Genomic DNA, 8,781 nt, shown 5'->3' with positions numbered 1-8,781 from the left:
TAAATAAATAAATAAAATCTATAAAAAGACTATATTAGGAAGCAATAGAAAATCTGAACAGGCCAATAATGAGTAAAAAAAGTGAATCTGTTATTAAAAACCTCCCAACACAGAGAACCCCAGGACCAGATGGTTTCACTGGCAAATTCTACCAAACATTTAAAGAATTAATGTCAATTGTTCTCAAACTCTTCCCAAATACTGAAGAGGAGGAATATTTCCAAACTCATTTTACCACATCAGCATTAACCTGATACCAAAGCCAGAAAAGGACAAAAAAGAAAACTATAGATCAATATCCCTGATGAATGTAAATGCAAAACTTCTCAACAAAATATTAGTAAACTAAATTCAAGAACACATTAAAGGATTAAACATCATGACCAAGTGGAATTTACCCCTGGAATGGAAGGATGGTTCAACATTCAGTAGTCAATAAATATGATACTCCACAATAATAGAATAAAAGGTTAAAATCACATGATCATCTCAATAGATGTAGAAAAATCATCTGACAAAATACAATGTCCTTTCATGATAAAAACTCTCAAGAGGGGGCTTCCCTGGTGGTGAAGTGGTTAAGAATCTGCCTGCCAATGTGGGAGACACGGGTTTAAGCCTTGGTCCAGGAAGATCCCACATGCCGTGGAGCAACTTATCCTGTGTGCCACAGCTACTGAGCCTGTGTTCTACCACCCATGAGCCACAACTACTGAGCCTGCAGGCCACAACTACTGAAGCCTGTGCTCCTGGAGCCCATGCTCTGCAACAAGAGAAGCCACCACAATGAGCAGCTTGTGCACCGCAATGAAGAGTAGCCACCGCTCACCACAACTAGAGAACGCCCACGGGCAGCAATGAAGACCCAACGCAGCCAAAAATAAATAAATTAATAAATAAAAATTTAAAAATATGTTAAAACCCTCAAGAGATTGGGTATAGAGGGACTATACCTCAACATAATAAAGGACATATATGACAAAACCACAGCTAACATCATACTCCACAGTGAAAAATTCAAAGTTTTCCCCTATGATCAGGAACAAGACAAGGATGCCCACTCTCACGACTTCTATTCAATACAGTACTGGAAGTCCTAGCTAGAGCAATTAGGTAAGACAAAGAAATAAAAGGCATACAAGTCAGAAAAAAAGTAGTAAAAGGGTTTATTTGTAGATTATATGATTTCTACATATAGAAAATCCCAGACTCAACCAAAAAAACTGTTGGTACTAATCAACAAATTCAATAAAGTTGCAGGGTATAAAATCAACAAACAGAAATCAGTTGCATTTCTATACAATATCCATGAAATATTTGAAAAAGAAATATCCCATTCACAATAGTATCAAAACCAATAAATACCTAGAAGTAAATTTAACCAAGGAAGTGAAAGATCTCTACAATAAAAACTATAAGACTTTGTTGAAAGAAATTGAAGAAGACACAAACAAATGGAAAGACATCTTGTGTTCATAGATTTGAAAAATTAATATTGTTAAAATGTCCATACTACCCAAAGCCATATATAGATTCAATGCAATCCATATCAAAATTCCAGTGGCATCTTTCACAGAAATAGAAAAAACAATCCTAAATTTTGTACGGAATCACAAAAGACCCCAAATTGTCAACACAATACAAGAAAGAAGAACAAATCCAGAGACATCATACCCCCTGATTTCAAACTATATTACAAAGCTATAGTATAAAACAGTTATGCTAGTGGCATAAAGAGAGATACATAGTCCAGTGGAACAGAATAGAGAGCACAGAATTAAACCCCAACATATATGGTCAACTAATATTCAACAAGGGAGCCAAGCACCCTTGGTTTGGAATGGGGAAAAGGATAGTGTCTTCAACAGATGGTATCGGGAAAACTAGATAACCACATGTGGAAAAATGAAATTGGATCTCTGTCATACATTACTAACAAAAATTAACTAGAAATGAATGGAAGACTTAAACATAAGACTTGATACAATAAAGTGCCTAGAAGAAAACATGTAGAAGAGGCTCCTCAACACTGGTCTTGGTAATCAGTTTTTTGGATAGGACACCAAAAGCAAAGGCAACAAGCAAAAACCAACAAGTGGGACCACATCAAACTTAAAAGCTTCTGCATAGCAAAAGAAACAAACAAAATGAACAGCAACCTAAAGAATGGGAGAAAATATCTGCAAATCATATATCTGATAAGGGGTTAATATCCAAAATATATAAGGAATTCATACTACTCAATAGCAAATAAAACAAACCATCTGATTAAAGAAATGGGCAGAGGAACTACATAGACATTTTTCTAAAGAAGGAATCCAAATGGTTAACAGGTCCCTGAAAAGATGCTCAACACCACTAAACATCAGGAAAATGCAAATGAAAACCACATTGACACATCACCTCACACTTGTTACAATGGCTATCATAAAGAAGACAAGAGATAACAAGTGTTGACAAGGATGTGGAGAAAGGAACCTCTTACACACTGTTGGTAGGAATATAAATTTGTTCAGCCACTAAGGAAAACAATATGGAAGTTCCTCAAAAAGTTAAAAATAGGGCTTCCCTTGTGGCGCAGGGGTTGAGAGTCCGCCTGCCGATGCAGGGGACGCGGGTTCGTGCCCCGGTCCGGGAAGATCCCACATGCCGCGGAGCGGCTGGGCCCGTGAGCCATGGCCGCTGAGCCTGCGCATCCGGAGCCTGTGCTCCGCAACGGGAGAGGCCACAACAGTGAGAGGCCCACGAACCGCAAAAAAAAAAAAAAAAAGTTAAAAATAGAACTACTATATGATCCAACAATCCCACTTCTGGGTATATACCCAAAGATAATGGAAACAGGATACTGAAGAGATATATACACTCCCATGTTTATTGCATCGTTATTCACAATAGCCAAGGGGTACGGAAACAACCTAATTTCTCTTCAACAGTGAATGGATAAAAAAGATGTGATATATGTATATATATATATATATATATATATATATATATATATACACATAAACACACACACACACACACACACACACACAGTGGAATATTATTCAGCCATGAGAAAGAAGGAAATCCTACCATTTTCACAACATGGATGGACCTTGAGGACTTTGTGCTAAGCGAGAAAAATCAGAGAGAAAAAGACAAATACTGTATGTTATCACTTATATATGGAATCTAAAAAAAGCCAAATTCATAAGAACAAAGAGTAAAATGGTGGTTACCAGGGGCTGGGGGCATAGGAGAGACATTAAGGTTACAAACTTGCAACTAGTAGATGAATAAGTCCTGGTGATCACTGGATCACCATTAGCACAGTACATAGCACAGTACAGTGATTATATGCAACAAATTTGTATTATAAACATCACACCAGCTAACAGACTAGCTCTTAATAATTCCCACCACAAAAATGAAATGATAATTATGTGACATGATAGAGGTGCTATCTAATGCAACAATGGCAATCATATTGCAATATATGAATGTATCAAATCATCATGTTGTATACCTTAAACTTACACAATGTTATATATCAAATATAATTCAATGTAAAAAAGAAATTAAATTCATAGTTTAAAAATTCCAAAAAGAGAAAATTCCAACCCAGATGGTTTTGCTATTGAAGTCCACCAAATAGTTAAAGAATACATAATGGGAATTCTGCATAATCTCTTCCAAAAAAACAGAAGGGAAAATGTCCCAACTCATTTTATGAGGCTAGCATTACTCTGATACCAAAACCAGACAAAGACAGCACCAAAAAAAAAAAATTAAAGTACAGACCAATACCCTTGTTAACATAGACACAAATCTGCTCAACAAAAAGTTAGCAAATCACAACTAGCAATACAGTATGTATCACAAGCAAGTTGGGTTTATCCCAGGAATGCAAAGCTGGTTTAATATTCAGAAATCAATTAATGTAATCCACCATATTAAACTAAAAAAAAGAAAAACCATATGATCATATAAACTTATGCAGAAAAAGCATTTGACAAAATTTAAGGTCTATTCATAATAGAAACTCTCAGCAACCTAGGAGTAGAAATGACTTTTCTTAACCTAATAGAGGACCTAACACTAGTGGTTAAAGATTGAATGCCTTCTCTCCCAGATCAGGGATAAGACAATGATGTCCACTCTCATTGCTCCTATTCAACATCATACTGGATGTCCTAGCCAGTGAAATAATAATAATACCCCAATGTTCACTGCAGCACTATTTACAATAGCCAGGACATGGAAACAACCTAGATGTCCATTAACAGAGGAATGGATAAAGATGATGTGATACATATATACAATGGAATATTACTCAGCCACAAAAAGGAACAAAATTGGGTCATTTGTAGAGATGTGGGTGGACCGAGAGTCTGTCATACAGAGTGAAGTAAGTCAGAAAGAGAAAAACAAACATTGTATATTAACACATATATGTGGAATCTAGAAACATGGTACAGATGAACCTACTTTCAGGGCAGGAATAGAGACGCAGAAGTAGAGAATGGACATGTGGACACAGGGGGGAAAGGGAAGGTGGGACGAATTGGGAGATTAGGATTGACATATATACACTACCATGTGTAAATAGATAGCTAGTGGGAACCTGCTATAAAGCACAGGAAGCTCAATTCGGTGCTCTGTGATGACCTAGATGGGTGGGATGGGGGGGTTGGAGAGAGGTCCAAGAGGGAGGGGATATATACATATATATAGCTGATTCACTTCATTGTACAACAGAAACTAACACAACATTGTCAAGCAATTATACTCCAATAATAATAATAATGATAATAATAACAATGATAACAATATGAAGAAGGAGAAGAAGAAGCAGCAGAAACAGAAGCAGCATACTGTGGAACACAGTATGGTGGTTCATCAAAAAACTTAAACATTTAATTACCATATGATCCAGTAATTCCACTTCTAGGTATACCCACCAATTAATTGAAAGCAGGGTTTCAAAGAGATGTTTGTATACCATGTTCACAGCAGTATTACTCACAACAACCAGAAGATGGAAACAACCCACATGTCCTTCAAGAGATAAATGGATAAACAAAATATGGTATAAACATACAATGAAATATTATTCAGCCTTCAAAAGGAATGAAATTCTGATACAGGCTACAACATAGGTGAACCATGAAAGCATTATATACTAAGTTAAATAAGCCAGGCACAAAAGAACAAATATTGTATGGTTCTACTTACATGAGGTACCTAGAATAGTCAGATTCATAAAGACAGAAAGTAGTATAGTGGTTACCAGAAGGGAGGGGTGATCACTAATTATTGTTTCATGTGTACAGAGTTTCAGGTTAGGATGATGAAAAAGTTCTGGAGATGGATAGTGGTGGTGGCTGGACAACAATGTGAATGTACTAATGCTACTAAACTATACATTTAAAAATGATTAAAATGGTAAATTTTATCTTATGCATAATTTATCACATACACAAAAAAGATAGGCCTAGCATGGAAACAAATCTGTTGGTCATGAGTCAGTAAATGTTGCTGAAGCCATCGTAGTGGGATATAGTTGCTCAAAAAGAAAAAAATTACAGATTAAGAGAAGATGGTCAATAACAGAATCCTGACTTTAAGAAGGCAAGTGGAAAACAATTCACTAATGTTTTTGTTGCTGTTATTATTTGTTTTAGTGATCAGAGGATTAGAATTAGAAAAATGAAAGACAAGTTTGAAGGAAGTCAAGGAAATTGTCAAGAATGGGGTTGTGATACCTTTCTGAAAAGAAATGTGATGAACACAAAGATCTTGGATATGCATCATCATAACTAGATCTGTAGGATAAAATCCCAGAGGTGGGATTGCTCAGTCAAAGGATAAATGCAATTGGAATTTTGAAAGATGCTGCCAAATTGCCTTCCAAATAGTTTGTACCAATCGGCAGTCCCTCTAACAAGGTAAGTTTTCAAATTTTGGGAATATTTGCCATTCAAGTCTATAAGAAACAGTATCTCTACATAGTTTTAATGGCATTTATCTTCTTATGAATGAGGTTGAGTGTATTTTTGCATACTTGAGAACAATATGTAGACTCTGTTCTGAGTATTTTTTGTTAATCTCGTTCTGTTTTTATTGGGTTGTTAGTCTTTTTTGTTTAATCAATTTTTTGAGTGCTCCTTATATACTAGGGAGATTAGCTATTTGTAACAAAAAATGCAAATTTTTTCCAGCTTGTCACTTTAACTTTTTTTTTTTTTCATGTAGTAGCAATGATCAATCTTTTACATCTTGGTTTTGGGATTTTGAAGTTGGGAAGGCCTTCCTCATTCCATGGTTATAAATTAATTTAAGTTTTCAGTCTTTGTAATTTATTTATTTTTTTGTTTAAGTTTTAAGTTTTGACCCATTTGGAGTTAACTCTGGATTCAGTACATGGCATAATCTATTTTCTTTTTTCCAGAAAGGCTACCAAATTTTTCCTATTACCATTATTGAAAAGTTCATTTTTTCCAACTGATTTGAGATGCCCCATTCACCAGACACTACAATTCTTTATTTGGTTCCATTTTTGATACTCTGTTCTGTTCCACTGGTCTGTCCAGTCAGATAACTAGCCCGCATTATTTCAAATCTTGAAGTTTTAGGGTATCTTTTGTGATCTGGTAAGACTAGCCCCAACTACCTCCCACTGCCTTTCTTTCCCCCAGATATACTGTCTATTCCTACCTTTGTCATTCCACTTGAACTTTAGAATAAGCCCTATTTAGAAAAATATATTATTTTCAATGGGATCATATTAAATTCATAAATTAATTTTAAATGACATGCTTATGATGTTAAAGATTTCTATTCAAGAATATGGTATAACTTTTCATTTGTTAATTCTTTGTGTCCTTCATAGTGTTTAAGTTTTTTATGTAGGTTTTATTTATTTATTGCTAAGATAATTCTTAAGCATTTTCCTATTCCAAGGTTTTGTTTGTACATATGAAGTTTATTTACACGAATTTTATACCCAACAACCTTATTTTCTCCTTTTATTTAAAACTACACTAAAAGTAACTGTAGTAAAATTCTTGGAGAAAGTATCTTTGCAATTAGAAGCAATTTATTTCTACACCTAGCAAAATCCACCTGGCCTGGGGGTGGGGGGTAACCAGGAAAAAAAATTTAGTAAATCCATTGATCTGACTAGGCTCCTTGAAGAACTTTAAACTTAAATTCCTTGATCTCTCTAGACCATGGTGTTTTCATCAGAAAATGGGAATAACACTCCCTAATTCATTTCTCTGCTTGTTTCCAATGGCCGATACTGCCCATCAAACTTTAAAGTCATTTCTTAGTCCAAGACTTCACAAATCAGCTCCCTTAGACCTAAACCCCTCCTCCAGGACATTAAAAGAACACGTAAGATTGAATGGCTATGACTCCAGGGTCTGGGCTCTAAGCAAGAGCAAGCACCCCATTAAAAAAAAAAAGAAAATAGAAAAAAAGTTCCTTTCAAACCGACTTTCTTTTTAACGAAAGCGCTGTTTTTATTTCTATTCCATGATTGACGCTTCTGGTTTTACATAAAAGTCAAGCTTTCAATAATTTATTAGCTCAGTTACGTAACCTTTCTCCCACCAAATCTAAAAAAAAAAAAAGAGAGAGAAAGAAAATGCTTCCAGATCTATCCTTCTTGTTATTGTTTTACAATGAGGGTCAGGGATTATTTTCCAATATACAATCCCAGTCATACATACGGTGATACTCATTTAAATTATCAATGACACAGACACACACATACAATTCTGTTCCTGCCCCTCTCTACTACCCCCAACACCCTAAGTCACACACATCCGGGCTTTCGTTACTTTGCCTCCTGCACAACCTGCCTCACCGCCCCCTCATTCTCCTCACTCCCCGACTACCACAGAGAAATCAGTAAGTAGCACAGAACAGCGTCAACCCCCTTCGCAGCATCGGAAACGCATCCCGTTTTGTTTACCCCTCCCTGTTTCACGTTTAGCGATTCCTCCCCCTTCAACCTCCCCAATATCTTTGCACGTTCCTGGTTTCCTCCCCTTTGTCCTCCCTGACTAGATTTGGGTCTCAGAAGCTCAGGTCCCACAAGCCCTCTGCACTGAGGAACCCACAAACCAAACTCATGCCCGAAAAGCCAAAACGGCGACCCAGGATGCCTACGCACTCCTTGGGCGCAGTGACACTCCCAGAAGTCTCCGGGGTGTGACCAAGCGCAGGCTATGAAGAATCAAGACGAATTTCAAACGACCCATCCACCGCTTTTCCTGCTCCCTAACTACATTTCCCAGAAGGCTCGCCTGTGCAAATTATCTCCCTTTGCGGACTAGTTCTTTTCTTCCAGAGCCTGTTCAACTCCAGGGGATAGTAGGGCGGGCCCAGAAAGTCCACTTTCAAACGCTTCAGAGTGAGCTTCTTTGGGAGTCACGGCCCGAGGCTGAGCCAGGCTCCGTGAGGCCTCCGATGCGCGGTTTGATGACGGAATGCAATCCTTTCGGCTGGGTCGCAGCTGAGCTCTGAGAGGAATCCGGGCGGCCGGCGGTCATCTTGCTCACCACTGCGACGTCTCTGACTACACTTCCCAGAGGACTTCTCGGCAAGAACGTTATTCTCGCTTGAATTCAGCCTCAAAGTCACGCGCTGGCGGGACCCTCGGGTCTGCACGGGTGACTGTTCCAGTCCTGTGGAAGGTTGTGCTGTTTTGGAAGCTTGGAAGACCTGAAGGGCGGAACCAGAGGAGAAGGCGGGACCGGAGCCTCGGCTTTGTACCGCTGAGGGGGTGAG

At 37.6% G+C, this 8,781-nt stretch overlaps 1 protein-coding gene across 2 annotated transcripts in view; it reads left to right on the top strand.

The window, feature by feature from the left end:
• Nucleotides 1-4,310: 4,310 nt before the first annotated feature.
• The window catches only part of ZFP82 (ZFP82 zinc finger protein), a 96,584-nt gene continuing 92,113 nt past the window's right edge, over nt 4,311-8,781 (top strand). The window contains exon 1 of one of the 2 annotated variants that reach the window (XM_089902294.1): nt 4,311-8,776. The gene's annotated coding sequence lies outside the window, so the exon portion shown is untranslated. The remainder of the gene's footprint in view (nt 8,777-8,781) is intronic. The other variant, XM_030761378.2, reaches the window with a different exon arrangement.

This window comes from Delphinapterus leucas, chromosome 20, assembly GCF_059928025.1.
Source record: "Delphinapterus leucas isolate spDelLeu-1000000601 "Yukka" chromosome 20, BTC_Dleu_Yukka2, whole genome shotgun sequence".
Lineage (NCBI taxonomy): Eukaryota > Metazoa > Chordata > Mammalia > Artiodactyla > Monodontidae > Delphinapterus > Delphinapterus leucas.
The sequence above is the reverse complement of the archived record's forward strand: the minus strand, read 5'-3'. Positions and strand labels throughout refer to the sequence as shown.